This window comes from Corvus brachyrhynchos, unplaced genomic scaffold (genome assembly GCF_000691975.1).
Source record: "Corvus brachyrhynchos isolate BGI_N302 unplaced genomic scaffold, ASM69197v1 scaffold80, whole genome shotgun sequence".
NCBI lineage: Eukaryota > Metazoa > Chordata > Aves > Passeriformes > Corvidae > Corvus > Corvus brachyrhynchos.
Genome location: NW_008236769.1, coordinates 841,013 through 862,653, shown reverse-complemented (window position 1 = coordinate 862,653; position 21,641 = coordinate 841,013). Strand labels below are relative to the sequence as shown.

Here is a 21,641-nt window from a genome sequence, read left to right as displayed (position 1 = left end):
GGTGCAAACACATGCCCTGTGGGCGATGTTCCAGCCTCCAGGCTGGAATTATGACAAGGACATTTAGACAGCCTTCTTGACAGACTGGTTCAACAAGTCTCTTTAAATGTAAGTAAAGCTTTTGAATAATACTACAAGATCTTCTCTTTTTCCAGATCACCCTCTATATTTAAATATTTATTCCTGGTCTCTCTGTTCTGCTTTCCTTCTCCAGGTCTTTTCTGAGCATCCTCGCCTTCATCACTGAAAGTGAACATGTGCACCAAGCCTTGTGTAGACCTTCTGGACAGTTTTTGTACTTCTAAATAAAAAAAAAAGTCTTCTTATTTGACAAGCTGTGCACATTTCTGTAAAATTTTTATCTCTAGTGTTGAAATTGTAGAACTCATTATGCTGGGATATTGTGAATGTCAAAAGAAAATTATATTAGAAAAAAGATTAGACAGATTTAGGGAGGATAGTACACATGTAGCTAGTAAACAAGGCAGAGGCAGTTTCTAGTTTAGAAAGTCCTCCAACTTTTGAACAATTGCAAAAGCCAAGTTGTTCCAGGGGATGGTTCATTCTGAGCTTTCTGGTGTTTCTTTAGCTTAATAGAAAATTTTGCAATATTTTTCATGATGAAGTGTTTACTTAAGACTTGTCCAACAAAGAAAGTATGAAATTTAATTTTTAAAGAGGTTATTTTAATGTGAGGTTTAGTCAGTTTAGGCCATATTTCAAGGATTTATTATAAAAAAATACCAGTGACACTTATTTTAAATATAGGAGCTTAGTATAATAAAAATTAAAACAGAATTGGCTGTACAGTATTTATAGATGCAGATATATATATTTGGGTCTGTAAAGGCTACATAAATGGATACATCATGCATAAAAAGTGAGACTTTTTTTCCCATTACTCGTTATAAGGCAGTGTTGTCTAATGGGAATAAACTAGGTTAGTAAACTGCTTCTTCAGCAATTTACCTTCACAGTTGAATCCAGCTGCAACAAAAAGATAAATCATATACAAACATTTCCAGATAGCCAAATTACAAGTAGTTTAGATTTTTTCTCCTCTAGAATTGTGTTTCACATTTTTAAGATCTTTCTTCGAGTTCACAGTCTTCTATTGTAACTCCTTTTGGTAAAAGTTATTGCAACCTTACTGCCTTGCTAGCAAAAATTACACATAGAGGACATTTCTCCTCTGGAAAATGAGTTAGTGTTTTGACCTTGATTTTTCATCTACGTCTTTTTATAAAATGTTTTCAGTATGGTCACCTAATTAAGGCCAGAGATCATGACCTGTATGATTATTTGCATTTTCAAAACAGAAGCAGAAAAATTCAAGTTGAACTTACTATCTATATAATGTGTATAAAAATGTGCATACTAGGATGTTGCTGCCTGTTCTGAGCTTCCCCTTCCCCTCCCCCTCCCTAAGACACTTGCCTCTGCCATGTGCTTTGAACTCCTTTGCTCCAAGCGGGGGCAAAACCAAATGTAACTCAGACTCTTTAGCAGTGTCTGATTGGCCGCTCACCCCGGGTCCGCCCCCAGTCCGCCCCTTTCCCCTTCTTCGAATAAAAGAGACGATCAAGGGCGGCCCTGCCCTCTCTTGGCTCTGCTATCCTCGTGTGAGCATCTCTTGTTGTCTGTTTCATTTGAAAGCTTCTAACTGCAGGGAATTGAGTGAGCAGGGAGCTATATTTCTCCCTCTTTGCTTCTGCTGATGGTATTTGCTTTGCAGCTGATACAGATACCGATTTTAGAGCTACTAAAGTGCTAGATCGCCCGTGCTACCTCTCTGGGTTGCTTGAGGCTTTCTAAGGCATTGAAATACAAGTGCTAGCCGGTAAAAAGCTGAAAAGATACCTCCTCGCTAGGAAAACTTATTGGACACACTGTTTTAAAATATTTTGAGAATAAGGTCATAATTCATGAAAACTTTCAAACCACAGACACTTTATAATACAGTGTATAAAAATCTTCTCATTCTTACTGAGGAAGTTTTATTAATTGTGAGCTTATAAATGTACATTTGAGACACAATGCTAGGCACTTTTGAGACATGGACACTTACATAATTGAAAGATAATTTATGTGAAAATTAGATGACTATGTGCATTACCACTACCTTCACAACCTTGCTTTATGCACTTAGACATAGAAAGTGATGACACAGAACTCCTTTCCCTCCTTAAAACTTATATGACTCAGGTTACAGTAATTTCAATAAATGCTGTCCAAATTACTCTCCAAAACAGGGTTGCTATCATGCATACTGGGAAAATTCACTCTGCTAGGAACAGTCCTCAGTCCATGCGGTTCCCTGAGCATTTCCCTGGCATGTTTTTAAAGATTGTTTTTTGTCCATACATAGAGTAAGTAAAGCCATCCCTACAGCCTGTGTCCAAGTCCTGATCAGTTTGCTAATACAGCTGTAGTCTAAGAAAGCTCCAGGGACGTATGTTTTGGACATAAAATGTAGTTGTAAGATTAGAAACCTTCTACTCTGAGTGTTTGATATTCCTGGGGGACAAAGAACCCTGAATTCTGGACCACTTGTGCATTTTATTTACTGATTGTTAATCTAGAAAATAAATAAGCCATCCCCAAAAGAACAACAGAACCTTGCTCCCCCTTCCTGTCTGAGAACAGCTTAATGTCTGGCAATATTCGATTTTCTCTTGCACATCTGCTGACTTCTTGGCTTATATATCCTTATATAGACTGTCTGCTTTAGCTATCCTTATACATCTTTTCTACCTGGTGGTACAGTCTCAGCTATACACATTGAGAAAGTTCTTTCTGTCAGGTAAGTTGCTGCTGTTCAAGTAGGCCATGAGTTTATGGACAGAACACCTTTCCTGAGGTATTTGAGTTGATATTTTGAAGCTGATGGGGGACTAGAATAGACATTCTTTATATCCTGGAGGAACATCTAAAGGTGCAATGAAATAAGTGAAAAAAAATTAATTTAAAAAGAAAGGGTTCTTGCTGCCATCAAAATGCCAGAAAATAATGGAGCAGTATTGAACTGTGAATCTCAGTCTCATTTAGTTTTAGGCCCACATAAGGACAGGATATTGCCCATTCCATTTTCGTCTGCATGTAGTGAGATGTCCTCTGGCTTAGATGTCCTCTGAACTACTATATGGTTGTTTAGATTGTCTAAACATGGGCAATTCTTCCCATTCAAGTGATTTAGGGATATAGATAGCAATTTAGATCACCTAAACCTCCTGAAGGGTGTTATATATAGCCATGGGAATATTTGGACCCTTTGCTAAATATTAAAGTCATGTTCATATTGTAACAATTCATTTATCTTTAAGACTGTGCACAGCATTATTAAAATCTACTCTTCTACTTAATTCCCTCAGGCCTGAGTTATTCCTAGATATGGACTTACTGCACACTGGAAACAGCTGCTGTCAGCAAAAACAGCCTATCTGTTAGCAGCTTAACAGACCACTACAGAACAGAGGTGTGAAGTTTACTGAAGTCTAGTTGATTAAAGTCACATGCCAGCCTTAGCTGGAAAGCAAATAAAAGAGGTATTTATAAATGTTTGGAAAAGTCTTTCAAACAGAGTTGGCAAGTACAGTTTCCTTGAAGATTTCTCTGTCTTTGTTGTATTGGGATAGATCTGTAAGTAATTTAAGATAGTACACATCCTTCATTTTCAAAAGTACATCTGGGCTTGCAGGAGCTGAGACTCTCACCCTGTGAATTTTAGAGCACAGCAGGGGTTTATTTTGTATCCATAAAATACCCTGCTGTGAAGTCAAAATTATTGCCTGACAGTCATGCATATTTTTTTTAAAGAGTGGTATCAATCATTTGGCTCATGACTAAAAATTTATCAGAAACAACATTTAGCAAAATGTCAGGGAAAAGTAACCGGTTGGGGAAGATATTTTGATTTAAGTAGAGCAAATATCCTTTCTGGAAATTTGAAATAGCACAAGTCCAGATAAAATTAATAGCAACCAGAGACTATGATGCATCCTAGTACAGTTTTACAAAACTTCCAGGTAACTAGGTAAATCCTCTATTGAAATGCAAGCTTTTCTTAATTTCAACCACTAGTGAATCAGAAGTTGCCTTTTTATATTTGCATTAAGAGTTGTCATGGGTACCATTTCGTTTGTGGACAAAATGGTGCAGGCCTTCAGAGAAGAACCTTTCACAGTCACACCTGGTTCTTACCAAGCTCAAGATACCTAGCTGGGGGTAGATGTGGGAGGTGCTGCAGGAAGAAGAATCAGCAAATGAGATTTTATTTTAAAATTATTAGCATAATATTACTTTGCAGACATGAAGATTTTAGATAAGGGAATATGGAGTGTAGAAACCCTAACAGATATTCTACAGTAATTGGTGACTGATAAACTGCTAATGAAAGCGGAAAGCTTTTTCCTTATAAACCTTATAATATCTTCCCTTTAATAGACAACTTGCTTGAAAACCTCCAAAGATATTGCCTGAGAATGGCCGTAGATGCAATTTTCTTCCTTTTTATATATATATATATTTTTTTTTTTTTTTTTGTTTGGTGGAATCAGTTTTTAAAAGTGTTCAAAAAATTATCTATGCACTATCAGATCAAATGGTGAATTAATATAGTATTGAAACATTATCTGTAATTACTTTGATAAATCTGAAACTGAAGAGGCAACGTGGGTGAGGATTTGTATTTCATACAAATAATTTGGAATAGAGATATAGGTTAGAAGTTAAAAGAAATTACCATTCTGATATTCAGGGATCCTATTGTGTTTGGATTTTAGTTCCTTACTCTAAAAGCTTGGATAGAAGGCATAGATTGTGAAATGAAAATTGTTTGTTACAGCGGCCTTTCTTTATGGAGGTTGAAAAAGAAATAAGAATGGTCAAAAACACGCACTTAGTTCTTGCACAAAAAGAAAGGGATGGTCGCTGCTCTGAATTTAAAGGCTTTAAAAGATGATCTCAGATGTTTCTGCTAATGCAGGCATGATTCAGCTGGTTGTATTTCCTTTCCAAAAGTTCCTGGGTTTGTGTCTCTTTTGTAAAATTCAAATTGTGTCGTAAATACTATTGGTTAGTGTTAGACTGATCTGTGATTAATTTTTTCCATGCTAGGAAAATGGTTCTTTACCTGAGGGTGTGTCCTCAAACGTTTCTGTCACTGTGTACAGTGCATACTGACATGAACAGTGTAAGTCCTAGAAAAGAAAAAAACAAGAACAGAGATTGGAGTTTATTCTGTAAAAACCTTTATTCTTCTCTCCTTCAGCAGTTTTAAGAACACAAATTTAGTTTATTGGTCCATTTTGTTTTTAAAGACATAGTTGGATGGAGAACACACATAATTTTGTAAGTACAGGAAATGAGGAAATTATGATGTTTGGGTGTGTCCAAACAAGACAGCTTTTGTAAATGGATGCAAATGTTATACACAGGTTTCAGCTCAGGTTGCAGAGGGAATATGCTGCATTAAGGTAGAGCAGTAGAGCTAATCAGCCTGTCAGAATTTAATGATAACCAAATGTCTTAAATTCTAGATAATGGAGACAAAACTCTTATATTTTTGTTTAAGTACTGTCTCAGGGATTTTTGTGCTCTTGGCTACACAATAATAATAATAATTTGGTGAGGCAGCAAGTGGAATTAGGAGTTATAGTTAAGGTCCCTCAGGCAGAGATAATAGATCTTACAGTTCCTGGCAGCCTGACCTTCCTTTTACTTGTTATTCAAACACCTTGCTCTTTTTCCACCAATATGTTGGGGTTTTTCTTAATAAAACTAGTTATGACCGTGAGCTTTGCATTGAGTAACACCCTATCTCTATGAAAGAGGTGAATGTATTCAGCATTCATATCATGCTGTACCCGCTGGATAAGGATGCAGGAGCCAGGGGCCTTCCTTTGCTGACAGAGGGTGATTCTGGACATAGGCTAAAGCTGAGGTTTAGAGATCATGGGAACTAGAGGGCTGCTCAGAGCAGCACCTAGAGAGGCTTCTGTGTCTCTGAGGTAAACAGCACTGTGGAGCAGGCTTTCTGGATCATATTCTTGGACATTTACAGTCTGCTAAATTCCCATAGAGATAGAATGTGGGTGGTCTGGGTCCTGCCATGGAACTGTTAGCAAAGAGATTAGTCTGAAAGAATGAGTTACATAGAGTGAGAGCTACATTGTTTGTCTAAAATTTAAAAATCTATGATTTGAACAAATTGTCATTTTATCTTCCAAAGAACACATTACCTCTGCTGTGTGGAATACCCATATGATCTGCACTGTCAGATTCTATTATTATTATGACAGATACTGTAGCATATAAATTTTAAACTAATGAAAAAAACGTCATCTATCTTTCGGAGCTAAGTGTTCAAAGTGCATCAGCTATTCAATTTGATAAATCATTCTTCAGACAGTTTGAGAAGAATTGCATATTAAAAATACAGTGAATGGGAGAAACCCTCACTTTCAGCCAGCTTCACATTTCTTAAACTAATTCTGGAGAACTCATGAGAGGTCTACTTCCAAAAATGTTTCTTTACTCAAAGTAGCTGGAAAAAAAAAGGTAAATAAAATATTTCTCTATTAAGATAAATTTGATTTGAATAAAAAAATAAAACAGGGTATTAAAACTTAATAATGCTGTTTTTCTGTTTATTATGGTCTCCTGGAAATAGCTGAAAGGGGAAGGAATAGCTGCGGTTTATTGCTTTCATATTATTCTGTAAGTCAATGGTATCAACATTTATGATTCTCTCATAAAAGAACACACACTTGGGTTTTCTGGAATAGAGCAGTTGATAAATTCCATTAAAGGCTTTAATGAAAACAACTTTTTTTATGGGAAGAAAAAAAAAAGTTTTGCAGGTTCCAGATACAACAAAATTTTGGATTTTTTAAAAACTGGATAGAAAATGAAGAGCTTGAAAGGTGAAACCCTTACATAATTTCAGTTGGAAGACACATGAACACAAGGGCAAATATGAATCTAAACATGAAATTTCCTAGACTGCTTTGTTAGCATGTTCATTAGCATTTTCATGTTAGCATGTTTCATTAGCATCAGCATTTCCTTATGTTTCAAATGTGTCATTTCACCAATTAAATCATTGCTTAAAATATCAACTGGTGCTCATTATTGATGAAGGCATAAACATCACACTTCAGTTAATGTATGACTTGTTGCTCTCATCTTCCCTCTTTCTGTTACACAGTTTTGGAAATAGCTCTTCTGGTAATAGCTCTTTACTCCCTTCCTCACTTTCTGAAAGTCAAAATTTGAGAAATCCACCATTGCATTTGGCTTCCAGACATTTTCCATCAACTTACTGGGAGAGTATTTCTTCAGCAGTAAAACAATCCACACTTAGAATAACCTGTAAGGCTTATCCTGTCAGTGGAAGTTTGGTTGTTTTTTCAAATGTGTTTCATTTCTATGTTCTCCTTAGATACAAGGGCTTTTCTTCCCATCTATGTGTGTGTTTTTGATGCCTTGAGAGCCAATGCACAGAGGGGAAATTGGAACTTTTCAGGACTTATTTGGGCAAAGCAATGGGAAAGGAAACTTGTCATGTCCATACTCAGCTTCCTTCCAAATAAAGCCCTTGTACCACTTTGGCAGCTAATGCTGAATAATAAATCAAGTTATAGAAGATAAGATGAATGAAAACAACAGATTTTTCACTCTAAAAGGGAAGACATTCTAATATGAAGAAACTTGTCAGTCTGAAAAATCCGTGACATTTTGAAAATCATCCCTGCAGTCTGATTAAATATGGAAATGATCTTTAGACAAAGTGAACATTTCACAGTTCTGAGCTCGATATTTTTTTATTTATCTCCTGCAGATTCAAACAATTTCAGAGGATATAACTTCACATGTGGTTTACCATTGATCTTTACCATAAATCAGAAGAATGTTGAAAATTGTGAAAAAAGGTCAGTGAACTTTATTCCACTTCCCCTTCACTTATATCTTCTGTTATTTAAAATAAATTGTATTATTTTTGTGCTACAATAACTTCTTGTTTTGGGGGACAACAAGTAATATCTGGGATGTTATTTACTTTGATTTCATAATAGAGTTTTGTTCAATTTCTGGTATGAAAAAGCCTCAGAGAAACACAACAGGAGCTGTGATATTAAAACAGTTTTATTTTTTGGGCGAGCAGTAACAGGCATTTACTTGATTTCAGCTTCATTGCATAAATAAGTAGTAGTTAACCCTTGCATTTTAGTGGGAGGAAAAAGATCTAGTTTTGTTAGGATTACATTATCAATGCAATGTAATAAGTAAAGTATTTTTCTTTGTTTTTTCTGAAGAGATATTTTAGAACAGGCTGAAGTACATACACAGTATATTTTCCAACAGGGAAATGAGAAAAAGGTGGAGCCTTCTCTCTTACTCAAGGCTGCATCAGGTTTTTGGTCATGACTTCATCCACCATTCATCAATTTTTTTTTTATTTTTGTCCATCAAAGACCAATCTGGGAATATTTCTTCTTTTTTGAAACATAAGAAATGTCCAATTCTTATGAATACATTGCATAAAAAAATCTTCAGTACAACATGTTTGACTTCTCAATAAATAATTTTACTGTATGAAATCAGAGCTTCTTATTATATTTGGTCTTATTCATTTTGATGTGCTGTGATTTTTCTGCCACATGCTGTAGGTCATGCTGTGGGATTAGTAATACAGCCATTCTGCTACTGACTAGTAACTGACAGAAGCTGTTTTCATAACCTTTTTTGAAGACTGAAACATCTATATTTTTATTTCTGTTTTCCAGCTTATCTTGACTTTTCAAAATGCTTGAAAGCTCCTTATCAGTAGAGTTTCAAAACTTGCAGTAAGGAATAAGTTCATTTTTTTAACTAGCGTGCTATCGGTTCAGGAAAAGTCACTTAAAAACATAAGCAAAAGAGTCTCCATATATTTTAATTGTAACCTTAAGAAAAAGGAATTTTATCTCAAATGATCAAGACTAATTATTCAGGACTTTGGAGACCATTATCAAGACTTCAAAGTCAAGTTGGATATACTAGATAAGCATGACTGCTGGATGGACTTCAGAAGATCCTTGAGAGCAAGCTGCTTTGGTAGGCTGACCTTCATCTGAAAGACACATGTACATGTGCACTCACCCAACTGTGTGCTTGTGAAATGTTTTGTGCAGCAATAACATCCCAGTCTATTCTTTTCCTAAATCAGAGCGTTGGACTTCACACAGGAAAGTTTTCTTTATGCTTGAGCAAACCAAATGTACAAAAAATTGTAGATGATCTTATCTTGATGTGCATGAACAGCCTAGAGTAAGTATTATTATGCATGTGCCTTAAGATGAACCATCTTATTCACCTTTGCAGATGGAGAGAGCAGCATTGTGCCTGGGTTTAACATTGCTGCTCTTCTATTACGAGCTATTGAAGCAGCTTAAATTCTCTAGTTAGATAAAAAAACACAGTAGCAGTGGCTTTAGAAGTGATGAGTCAGTGTAGTAAGGAAAAAAGCTCTTTCTGTACATTTTCATTTTGTAGTATGAAGGTTTTCTCTGAAGTCTGAGTTTGAAGGTTTTTCCTGGATTTTAAAATGTATTTTATTCTGTGTTACAATCTGACTGGTGACAGATGCCTTTGCCCAAACTAAGTGCAAACAGACCATATGCCAAAGTCAATAATATGGATTGTATTTAACAATGAGTGTGAGGTAGAGAGATAGAAAGAAATATAAAAGGAGGATAGAGAGAGAGAGATATCAAGGAGAAAAAAAAGCTGTGAATCCAGCAGTGTCCCTTGGTCCTTCTTCATCCTGGGCTTCTCAGTTGTGGGAGTCCCAGAGCCATTCTTCTGTGGGTACCACCTTTACACAGTCCAAGTTTTGGTATCCATGGGGCGGTCACAAATGCCGTTCCCATAACTTGGGTATGTATGGACAATTGCTTCCTTTCCCACAGTCTGTAACAGTGGGAAATTTTTGTCTAGATGCATTAAGCAGGATGTGCTAACCAGCTTCCTCTGCCAGGCCTGGAATTAGTGCCTGCTTATCTCAAGTTTCTGCTGCAGTGGTTTATCTTATGGCAAGTTCCTTCTGTGGCCTTGACAGTGTTTGAGACAGGCAATTGGGCTCTTTAAGTTGTGAAAAGTACATTTGATGGTGTTTTAGTATTTAGAATTTAGTATTTAATAATTAGTGTTTTAGTAGATGGTTTGCTAACTTTAAGATTGACTTTAAATTAAATTGTTTCTTTTTTCCTACTCCCGAGCATTGTTATTTTAATTCAGAATTTGCTACAATTTGACAGGAATATGATATATTAAACGTAATGATACTATAAAGGCTTATGGAAATTATTTTTTACACCGACTACTTTTAACACTGTATTTTACTGTATTCTAACAAATAAACAATATGTTCTCAATATACACCATCATAAGCCCTACAGCTATTTTAACAAAAAGCAAAGCACAACACGACACAGCACAACACAGAGAATTAATTTCATAGGGTATCTAGTTTGATTAGTGCATGGTACTACCCATGAAACGTCCTAATGCATTTTTACTAGACTTAAAAATAAAAATGAAAGTTAAATTTCTGAAGGTTCAGTTCTACTCTTTCTTTTAAGACAGTAGGTAAATCAGAAAGGAGATGGAACTCCTCGTGCAGTAAGGGAAATTCAAATTGGAAGGGGTAATTTACTGTGTTAGCAGGTCTTCCATCACTGTTTCTCTGACCTGAACAACCTCATTTAAATGCTAAGTTAGGGCAGGATGGGCTTTGAGGAAAATTTTGATAGAGAGTGAGTGCTTTCTAATAATTTTCTTTTCCATCTTCATTTGAAACACTTTGCCACACATTCATTTTTTGTCCTCCATCATTTTCTTGTTTGAAATATTTTGTCACAAATTTTCAGATTAAATGATCCCTTATCAGTCATAATACAAGTCAATATTAGTGATTTTTACTCTATGTGAAATAGTCTACAAATAGAAAAAAAAATCATAAACATACTAAGCAAATGGATTGTGTAGGAAAGAGAAGAAAGAGAAGAAAGGATGTATGCAGTCCTCAAATCAAATCGTTTCAGGTTACCCCATGAAGATCCATTATCAGCTATCTGCAGTGTGGGAAGGATGAGTTATGAAGCTCATAACTGCTGGGTTTTGTGTTTTGTTTTCTTTGCGATGTGTATGTCTCAGCAGGTAGCTATTCACACGCATTCTGTCATGCAGTGAGGTGGTGAGGGTCATGGCAGGAAAAATTCTAACAGATTCATTAAAATCATGTTCATATTAATCTAAAACTCAGATATGTTGCAAATAATGAATGAGCTCTGCCAGCAACTCCAAATGAATAATGGCAAAATCTATGTAATAAATAATTCAGTTATATGTGTCTTCTATTTTATAGAAACTTCTAAAGTGCTACGAGAAACATTTTTCTTAAGGAACAAACTTCTGGAGGTGAGGCAAATCTCTCTCTCCAGCTGTAATGATAAGTTTCTTTTTAAGAACTATGACATGGAATACTGCTTCCAGTTTATCTTTCAGAACTGTTTACTTGATCACAAAATGAGAAGCAAAGGCGAGTGCATAGATGTGTTGCTGGGTCCTTTAACTGCTATTCTCAGCAATACTTCTGCAGAACTAAGGTATATGCTTGTCATTAAACATGTAATCTAAGGCATATATATTCCAAAAAGGAATGCCTCTTGTTATTGTTTACTTTTAAAAATAGGAGATATGTCATAGCTGTGAGCTAAATACCTCCTTTGCATTCACATCTCTGAGTTTCCAAGCAAAACAATAATGTTAATGGAAGGTAGAGCATTTAATTTCAAATTTAGGGGCTTTTGTTGATAATGTTATTTAAACCCAGGAAGGTTATACTTAATTATAGATATGGCAGTGTTCTTGACAGTTCAACCTCTTTAATGGATTATCTTTCCTCATTTAAATATAAGAAGTAGGAATAATAAAAAAAATGAATCTACAAATGTAACAAGCTTCTTTTTATATGCTTAATAACTATCTTTGAAGAAGAATACACACTACGTTGAGCTTTAAAAAACTGACAATATTTATTAAGCCACAAAAGAGCTTATGTAGCTTTGTGATTATGGACAGGAAAGAATTTTAAAAAAGGCAAAGTTAGCAAAAAAAAAAAGCTTTAAAGTAAGCAGAAATTACATGTCAGTCATAGACATTAAAGCTGGCTGTTTTTAAACTCCAACTGCTAAGCCCTGGGCATGAAACAAGAAAATGATGAGGTAGGCTGAATGAAATGCACACAAATGCTAATGTTTAGAACCTTACCTAAAGTTAAAAATACAAATGCTTGCTTTAAGGAAAAGGTTTCAAGAATAAAAGAATCCATCACATGAGTCTCTGTGAATACAAATATGCTGAAATCCACACATACAGAATATGTTAAAGATAGACTTTCCTTTCTGTTGAGAAATCTTCCTACTGTATGCTCTAAAGAATACTGGAGTTAACTGTTACAGGAATTCAGAAATAAGGGTTTTTTTGAATAGAAACATATGATTTTATTGGGGGGGAGGAACCCAGCAGTCTTCAAGCGGAGTAAGACTGTTATTGTAGCATACAATACAGTCAGCACCAATTAATTTATTTCCTGCTTTTTTTGAATGTTTGCTATGGTAAATCACAGCATTTACTGAGGAATTCTGCAGAAGAATATGGACTGAGAATGTTTCTTAGAATAATTTTCAGATGTTGCATAATTATTTGATTTAGGAAACCGCATCTTAATTTCCTTATCTATGGCATTAGATATATTTACATGTGCCTACTATAAATGCATACTTACATGAGGGTGTCTGTTTATGTGTGTATAGTATTGAAAAACATCCGTATTTTTTTCTACTGTGTTCATCTGCAAAATAAAGCAACATTGTAAAAATTAAAAAATAGACATCTATCATAAAAAAAACCCCAAACCAACAAACTAAAAAACATTTCAAGTTAGAATATTACTACTTCTCTTTCCTGGCCAAGAGTTCTATTATGTACTTTCTTAGACTTCAAGAAAGGAGCGCCGAGAAAGCAGTGAAGGGGCAGGATTCCCAAAACTTACCATGTATTCTTCACTGAAGCTGGGAAGAAACACAGAGGAATCAGGTCACATATTTGCCAAAGCATTTGTATTCCCTTCTCAGACTCCTCTGTCCTACAGACTTTTTTCCCACCCCAGTCTAATCACCTGGTGTGCAGCTGAACTGCAGCCAGTGGACTTGGTCTCACCACTTGAAGCAACCCTACTTTAAAGGGAAGAGCTGATGAAACTGCCAAACTCCACCAGTCTGAACAGGAAAATCTACAGTCTCTAGGGGATCTGTCTCTCTTTTGTCTGCATTCATATTTTACCCTAAATGATTGTTAATTTATATACCTAGAGTCAGCAAGAATAACAGTGATTCATAATGACCCTATTATGCCATTGCATATGCTATTGCTTTGTTTTGTTACTGCTACCATATAATTTCTGTTCCCTCATAGTGTTTCCGTTTTATAACAAGTTCTTTTTTTCCATGGACCTGGCTGTGCACAGTACAGTCAGGCTGAAGCACTGCGTGGGATCTTTGCATCCTCCCATCACAAAGAGAGATAAACACTGTAGTTTTTGCAACATGAAGTTCATTTTCAATTTCCTACTATATGTGTTAAAATTAAACATTCAAATTAAAAGGCTCTTTTGAGTCACAGCTAGGACATCCATCTTTAATGGAACAGTTCATCGATCAAGACTATTTTGGATTTGTCTCAGTTGTGTGTGAGCACGCATTTCTATGTGTGTGTGGCATCTGTCTTCAGAAATTAAAAGAGTATGGAAAAAATTAAGGGTAACATCCCATCCAGAATGCTCTCCCTACAATATCACAAGAAAACTGTTTTAACAATAACAGCTAGATGGACTCTTTAGTCCATTATTTTAGTCAGAAAACTTGAATAAAGATAACTGAATTTGACCTAATAATAAGGCAATAAATTATGTGACTATTGTAGATAAAGCCTTGTGAAATATAAAGCCTTGATGTAATGGCAACTGCTCAACTCATACCTTTGAAGTAAGAGCAGTGCTAGCTGTTTGAAATGTTGCAGGCAAATGCAAGCTGCAAACAGCAGTTTCAAGAAAGTTGGAAAACAGAATAAGCTTTGTTCTTCTATAAGAAATACCATTTTGTTCCGAAAAGAAATACCTTTATGAAGTAATCAATACTTTTTTAATATGAGACAGATAAAGAACAAACACAGCTCTTAAGGTTGTCTGTGTTGAAAAGAAGTACTTTTATCTTCATGAAAGAAGTAGGAAAAAAAAAGTGAGCATTCAAAATTCCAGCATTAATGTCCTTTCATGATCTGACATGAACAATGTAATTCAAGGGCCATCAGAAACAAAAGGTCTAGCAAACTCCACAGCATTTCTGCATCTGGAATTTACAATCAGACCTAGCAAGGTGATGTGTCTGACCATTGTGTTTTAGTCTGTTCTCCTGCAACACCACCAGTTTTTTGCCATTAATATATGAAACCAAGTGCATTGATACAGCTGCCATTAGAATAAAAACCTAATCTCCATTTTAAGAGTTGCTGTGCTCTAAAATAAAATAAAAATTATTTCTAGACATTGCCACAAACAGCACCTCAGGGATTTCAGATTTCATAGAGGAAGCACTTAAAATCATGAACTCAGATTTCACACAGAAACTACAAATACGTATTTTTAAAATAACAAGTGCAGTATCCAGGTACTTCACTGTTTTCTGTGCTCCAAGCCCTTATTCCCAGCAGCAAAAAAGCCAGTGCAGAGATGCAGTACGCAATAGGTTTAGGAAAGGTACACATATCATTGTACATTCCTTGTCACTGAAAATGGGCTGGGTACACCAGTGGAACTATGTAAACTTGGATCCTGAAAGATTCACCCTACAGGTTGTTTTTCACGAGCTTTCTGAAGGTGATATTTCATCTCATGAATTTTCATCAGAAAATATGTTTCACTCCATACAGGTAAAAACTATTGTCTTAAATATATGCAGTGAATATTCTTATCTGAAATTTGCAAACATTTATCAAGTCAAGAATAAAGCTGTGCACTCTGTTGCATCAGTCGCAATTAAGAGCTGTAACTCAGTCATCAAGTATGCAGCCCTTGTGCTGCATACTTACGGAGAATTCTATGCAAATAAAGAATGAAATCTAAAAAAAAAAAATTAAGAAAAAGGAAAAAAGTTACACCAAAATGATCATATTTATCATTATAGATGTAATAGAGGTATTAGCTGGACACAAATCCAAAGGCTACTCCTGCACTAGTGAACTAAATAGTGATAGAATATGGTTTTCTTGCCAGCATCAAAGACCTGTTGCTACATCCTTATCATTAAGATCTCAGCCATCAAAATCCTGTGCTTATGTATCACACTGGATTTTTCAGGGGAATAGTAGGAGGCAAGAACAAAACTATGCCCCTGACCTTCTTATCATGAGTGTGGATGATGGCTTTCCAGTGCTTTTCTTCACTCCCTAACAATATATAGTTACTTGTAATGGAAGTATTGTGAAAAGCTAAACATGTAAATATGCTGGATGTGAATTATTGTAAATGTTGCTAAAAGACAGTCAGTGGTATACTTTATTGTAATCTTCAATTTAAAACCATTTTATTTTAAGAAGTGGTCAGTTCCTATTTTCAAAAGTGACCCTAAGACACTGGGAAACTTAGGTTTCACTAGCTGCAGGGTGTCTACATGTATTTTTATTCCAAAATGGGTTTTCTTGATTTTTTTTTACTTATTTTATTTGGAAACTTACTTACTTGGTGTCCCTCTGTGCTAGGTACATGACAAGCTTCATACAGAGATCACAGTCCTGGAACTAGTCACTTAAAATCTAAAAATAAATGGTATAACTTAAGGCTTAAACAAACAAAGGCAGAGAAAAATAATAGTAATTATAAAAAATGAAAAGACAGAAGAAAAAAAACTGCTCTGGACTTTGCCCAGAAGAAACAAATGGTAAAAGAATTATATCACTGAATCTGAAGAAGACACAGAGTTTAGAGACAAAAACTAGGAACCCCTGATTTTCAAGAGAAAAACCATTCTATGGGTTCTATAAGAATGTCGCTTCCTAACTACTTCATATACTTCATACTACAATTAGATGCCAGAATACACAGAATACGAACCAGTATTTTCTGAAAGTGGAGAGGAATCCCCTTCTAAGAAACTTCCTTGCTTTTGTCCTTACATCTTCTTTCTGTAGGCATGTTCTCTCTGAAAAAAAAAATTATATTCTTTTGAAAAACATTCATTTCAGTGTCAGCAGCAAGACACAGTGAAAAAATTATCTGTTTGTCTGCCTTTTTCTTCATCTATAAGGAAAAAGACAGAACCATGTCAAAGAAGCAGGAAAAATGAAGGATATTTTATCACCTTAATATACTGTAATACTTGCTTTATGATAGTCACTTATTTATGTAATTTTTAGATTCTTTTCTCATTTAATAGTAAGACAGTTCCTAATATGGAAAGATGACTATTTTCAGATAAATCTATTTAGTCATAATTGTTAAAATATTTTCTTTCTCCTTTCATAGTAATCTGTGATTTCTCTCTCCATTCCATTCATATTGGCTGGAAATTTCAAGTGCATAGCCTTTTCTTTTCAGTAATTCTTTCAAAAACTATTTCATATTAGCAGAGCTAGTGATTTTCTCCTTTACTGTGAATCACAAAATCTTTTTTATTTCCAAAGATAAAGAGTTTTGATAGCAAATTTGGTGAATGACATAATGAGATTACCTTTTAATATTATTATTCCTTCTTTTGCTTTAGGAAAAGAGAAATATTCTGCAGTTTAAACCATAAATAAGTCATACAGCTATTTAAAAAAACCCATCCTTTAGAGATTTGACACAACCGGTATGATCACACAAAATTGTGCTATTGCAATACTGCTGTGCAGATTTGTCTGCAACGTTGGTGAGCAATTTTAACAGCTAATGCAATGGATCAGAATATTTCCTCCAGGATGAACAATGATGAAAATTTTTTGGGTCAGGCAGACCCAAAGTGTAACACATATTCTTCCTAAAATCTACAAGGACTGAAGAGAGAGGATATGTTAAACCTGCTTCTCAGTGGTTTCCCAGTTTCATTTTGAATGTATTTCTGTGCATAAGGCCATGGGTTTTGGTTAAAAAGACTTTTTTTTTTTTTTTGTTTGCTTACAATCTGTGCTTGTAAGATCATCTTAAATTAGAACCCATGCTGGCACTATAAATGTGTGTATTTTTCTGTAACTAAACAAAACACAAAAAAGAAAAGGGAAAGTATCTTCTTAAAACAGTAGGCTTATCAAAATAATTAGGTGTACAGCACCAGTGTATTGGATTTTAATAGCATCTCAAGGGTTGTTTGATTAATTTTTCAATTGAACGAAGGTGAATTTTCAAAGATTTTACAAACATAGGATATTCCTTTCAAAGTAAAAATTCCTTCTCCCTCTTCCTCAAATGAACAGTTTTGCTTAAAAAACCAAGAACTTGGTAAGTCTTAAATGCAATTTTGTTCTCTCAGGTAACGAAAATGTGCAGACAGAGAATCAGTTCAAACTGTGAGTTAATGCAGCCTCCTCAGTCTGTCAGAAGAACTGTAAATCCTATACAGAAGATTTGCACCCAAATGAAATGGATTTTGGCTATGCTCCTGCCCTAGATGGGTACTGTGAAGGTATCCATGAACTTTCTATTATTAATCAGAAAATACACAGAGAGATGGAGACTCAGAACCCTGCAAATTCTGTGGCATCTCACTGCCCCACTTTTGCTGGAGAGAAAATAGATATTTTGTACTGATTTTTGTTGAAGTGCCAATCACTTTTTAGCGGTAGTAATAAACCAGGAACTCTAGTTCCCACTGTGGAAATACAGACAATCAGAAAACATTCTACACATCTACACCTTTGCTTCACAAGGGGATAATTTTGAGAGAAAGATTGTGTGAGCATGTATTAATAAGTCCCAATTTTCGATCATAGCACAGTAGATAAATGCTAGTGGCTCATATTGGTAAAAAGTTTTAAAAAACACTTTCATGGCTAAAACTACATAACTAAAAACAAAAAAGAAAGATACAGGAATCTGTTTCTAGGTGTTGGGTTTTCCCTCCCCTTTCTTCATCTTTTGAGAAAATCACCATCTTCATTAAATGGGTCTTGCTAATATCATACTCCTAGATATAAATGCTTCCATTTAGGCTGAAAATCAGTTAGCAAACCTGTTTTGGTCCATATGGAATTGGCTTAATTAAGACAGACTAATATTTTGGACCAAACTAATTAATATCTTAGGAGTGGATTCAGCTTTAAGATTTTTAGCAGTCTCTTAAAAGTACGGTCTCTCAGAGGGAGGCAGCTGCTCATCATTGACATGCAAGACTAATACATTCAACTTGAAAATGAACCTGAGTAGTTCCAGCTGAGCTTTGCCACTGCAGTTATTGGAAATCTTCTTGTCACCGGAGTATTCCTAGTGCTTCTTCTTCCATCTAATTAGGTCTCAGATCCTGAAACAAAGTTACAGAAGAACTGGTGTACTCTTGCTGACTGAATTCATAGTGAAGTAGAAAAGAGCAAGGAGCAGAGAGGGCTGAATACACTGTCCTGCCATCTCCCATGGAACTGCAGCACTGCCACCCATTTCCAGAGACTGAAGAGGTGAGGAGGATAGTGCTTCCTCCAGGAGGGGGGGAAAGATGAAAGAGGAAGCAAATAATATAAATGGGACCTGCATTACTTTCCTTCTTTTATTACGGTCCAGGTAACAAAACTCATCTGGTCTCCTGACTATTACTGAACATTGCTTCTCACATTTCCTTCTAATTTATTGTTTCATTTTTCCCTTTATTATATTGCATGTATAATCACAGGAACAGGGTATTGTGTTTATTTTATACTTACACACTTCCAATAGCACACCCAAGTCACCTGAGATGCCTGGACAGGATGTAGGTTTACAAAAGCTGCTGAATCTTGAATTTGCTTACTTGAGTTAAAGTCAGTCATGACAGTATGATATCTGAATTAATTATTTAGTCCTTCAGCTTGTAACTTCTGAAATAGTTTTCTTTCAAACATAAGAATTGTACATGACCTTGCATCTTCTTGTTGTCTCAACAGAGTGTTCTCCTGTGGGAAAAATGCTTTCTTCTCTACTGGAAGATCAAATCCTCAGTGGATCAAGTCCTGGACAAAAATTATGATGGTATAAATTGCCTGCAATCCTGCAATTATTGTTAAACATATATTATCTTACATATGCATACGACATATTTATTTCTTGCCTGTATATACAGTGAGAATTAAGAAAAAAATAAATCAATCCTCAAAACTCACTACAGCATATGAATACATCTGTAGCAATTTATTTTGCTCTGAGTAACATATGAATGCTTCCTTAGAGTAGCCATATCATCCTAATGACTCTTCTGAGGTTTGTGAATTATGCTAACAATGATCTTTTCTACAAGTAAACATAAAATTCACTAATATGTTAACATTGTGGTTAATATAGAGAAGGGATTTCCAATACATATGGGTTTTAATTTACTCCTTTTTTTCTGCCACTTTATTGTCCCTTCCTTTGGATTAAGCAGCACAAACATTTGGTAATTATTTTTCTCACTGCAGTGTATGTTTGTGGTGCCAGCTTTTAGTTTTAGTCCAGGTTTCTTCATACAGACAATGTTTCTGAAAATGTTATTCTTACAAGTTAATAAAAAAAGTATTACCTTAATTATAGGTAGTTTCTTCTGTGAAATCAAGATGAAAGAAAAATATTTGAGAAGGTGACAGCTTTTGTATTTTGTGTTTCCTCGGTCAGAGCTCCTGCTGCTGCACAGCTCTCAATGTAAACGGTTTGCTTGAAAAATAGGGGTGTTGTTTTTCTTGGTACTTTATTTCATTTGGAATTGATCATACCTCTGCTTTCAAATTTACCAAGATTAAAAGTACATCTGAATTAATGTCAGTTTTAGATATCTATTATAATGTCAGTAGCTTGAAATCTATTATATTAATCTCACATATATCTAGTAAAGTAGCAACATGAGTCTAGGAATAGGGATTTTTGGAGATCTGACACTATTTTCTTCTATAACTTTCTGCCTGATAATAAACAAACTTCTACTGGTTCACATTCTCTGAAATACCTAAGTGCCAAATTGTCATTGAAATCAGTTAGTCATATATATCTGAGAATATTTAAAAGATATCAGCCCCAGTCTCCTATCTGTAAGACAAGTTATTCAGACAGGAGATATCTTTAGATATCTTAACCTTACTGTCCTTGCAGAACTGAAGGCCAACAGTGTCCTGGGCCACATAGGTAGAAGGCCTACCAGCTGCTCAAGGGATGTCATCCTTCTCCTGCAATAAGCACTGCTGAGACAAATTTGAAGTGCTGTCTTTGTAAGAGAGAAATGGACATTCTGGATCTAGTCCATCAAAGGGTCACAGATACAATCAAGGAATGGGAGTGTCTTTTATATGAGAGGCTGACAGAGCTCAGGATGACTGTTGTGCCAGAGGAGAATGCCCCAAGGGGGCAATATCAATATATGTATATATTCCTGTTTGGATGGTGTAAATATGAGCTAGACTTTCCTCAGTAGTAGCCAAGGAAAGGGCAAGAGGTAACAACCACAAACTGTAGGTACAAAAATGCTGTTAGCGAGGATTTTCTTGTTATTTTCTAAGTCCGTGAGAGACTTTTCTCTCTCACAGAAGAGGTAGCAGGGAATGTAAACAACCAAGCCACCTGCAACCTTGAAAAGTCTTGTTTATGGTATAGTAGAAAAATACTTTGACAATGGATGTTTTAGGATTTTAGCCAATCACCCCCAAGGGGTGGCTGATCCTTGTCCAATTAGACTATGAAGAAAAAAGTCTATAAAAGAGTTTGTAAAATAATTAAAGAAATCAATCTTGCTGCACAATTCCTGCCTGCTGGATCTTCTCTCCTCCTCCTCCCTGTGGCTGTGGGACACAGTGATATACCGTAGGAACCAGGCTGGCGGTAATAACAAACTAAGATACAGGCAATTAAATCAATTAAATTTAAACATCAGAAAAACACGTTTACTGTGAGAGGGTCTGCCTTAATCTGGGACCTGAACTAGGTGATTTCCAGAGGTGCCTTCCCACTTCAGACATTCTGCAGTTTTGTGATTTTGTGGTGGAGATCTTTCCATATTTTAGTTGAGGAGGAAAGGCAGAGAGAAACAAAAATATCTCTAAGAACACACCTCATAAGCAGAATTAATTTAAAATGTAAGATGCACACTTCTCCAAGTATGCAATCAAACTGTTATCATACATAGGCTCACAGAATAAGCGGAGTTGCAAGGGATCCATCACAATCATTGAGTCCAACTCCTGATCCTGTGCAGGACACCCCAAGAGTCACACCATGTGCCTTACAGCATTGTCCAAATGGTTTTTGAACTCTGTCAGGCTTGGTGCTGTGACCACTTCCCAGGGGAGCCTGTTCCAGTGCCAAACCACCCTCTGGGTGAAGAACCTTTTCCTAATATCCAATCTAACCCTCCCCTGACACA

The 21,641-nt window shown here is 35.6% G+C and overlaps 2 long non-coding RNA genes across 4 annotated transcripts; one reads left to right on the top strand and one right to left on the bottom strand.

Annotated features, from left to right (window-relative positions):
- Positions 1-1,798: 1,798 nt before the first annotated feature.
- LOC108445028 lies at positions 1,799-19,208 on the bottom strand. 2 transcript variants are annotated; one of them, XR_001859756.1, is made up of 6 exons: positions 18,985-19,208; positions 18,489-18,590; positions 16,211-16,298; positions 15,839-15,912; positions 12,830-12,895; positions 1,799-5,198 (listed from the first exon to the last, which is right to left on the bottom strand). It is a non-coding gene; the product is annotated as an uncharacterized LOC108445028 (long non-coding RNA). The 2 variants fall into 2 exon arrangements; XR_001859757.1 differs by lacking the exon at positions 15,839-15,912.
- LOC108445027 lies at positions 6,584-19,418 on the top strand. 2 transcript variants are annotated; one of them, XR_001859755.1, is made up of 5 exons: positions 6,584-6,717; positions 7,841-7,931; positions 17,604-17,756; positions 18,581-18,741; positions 19,204-19,418. It is a non-coding gene; the product is annotated as an uncharacterized LOC108445027 (long non-coding RNA). The 2 variants fall into 2 exon arrangements; XR_001859754.1 differs by lacking the exon at positions 17,604-17,756.
- Positions 19,419-21,641: the final 2,223 nt, after the last annotated feature.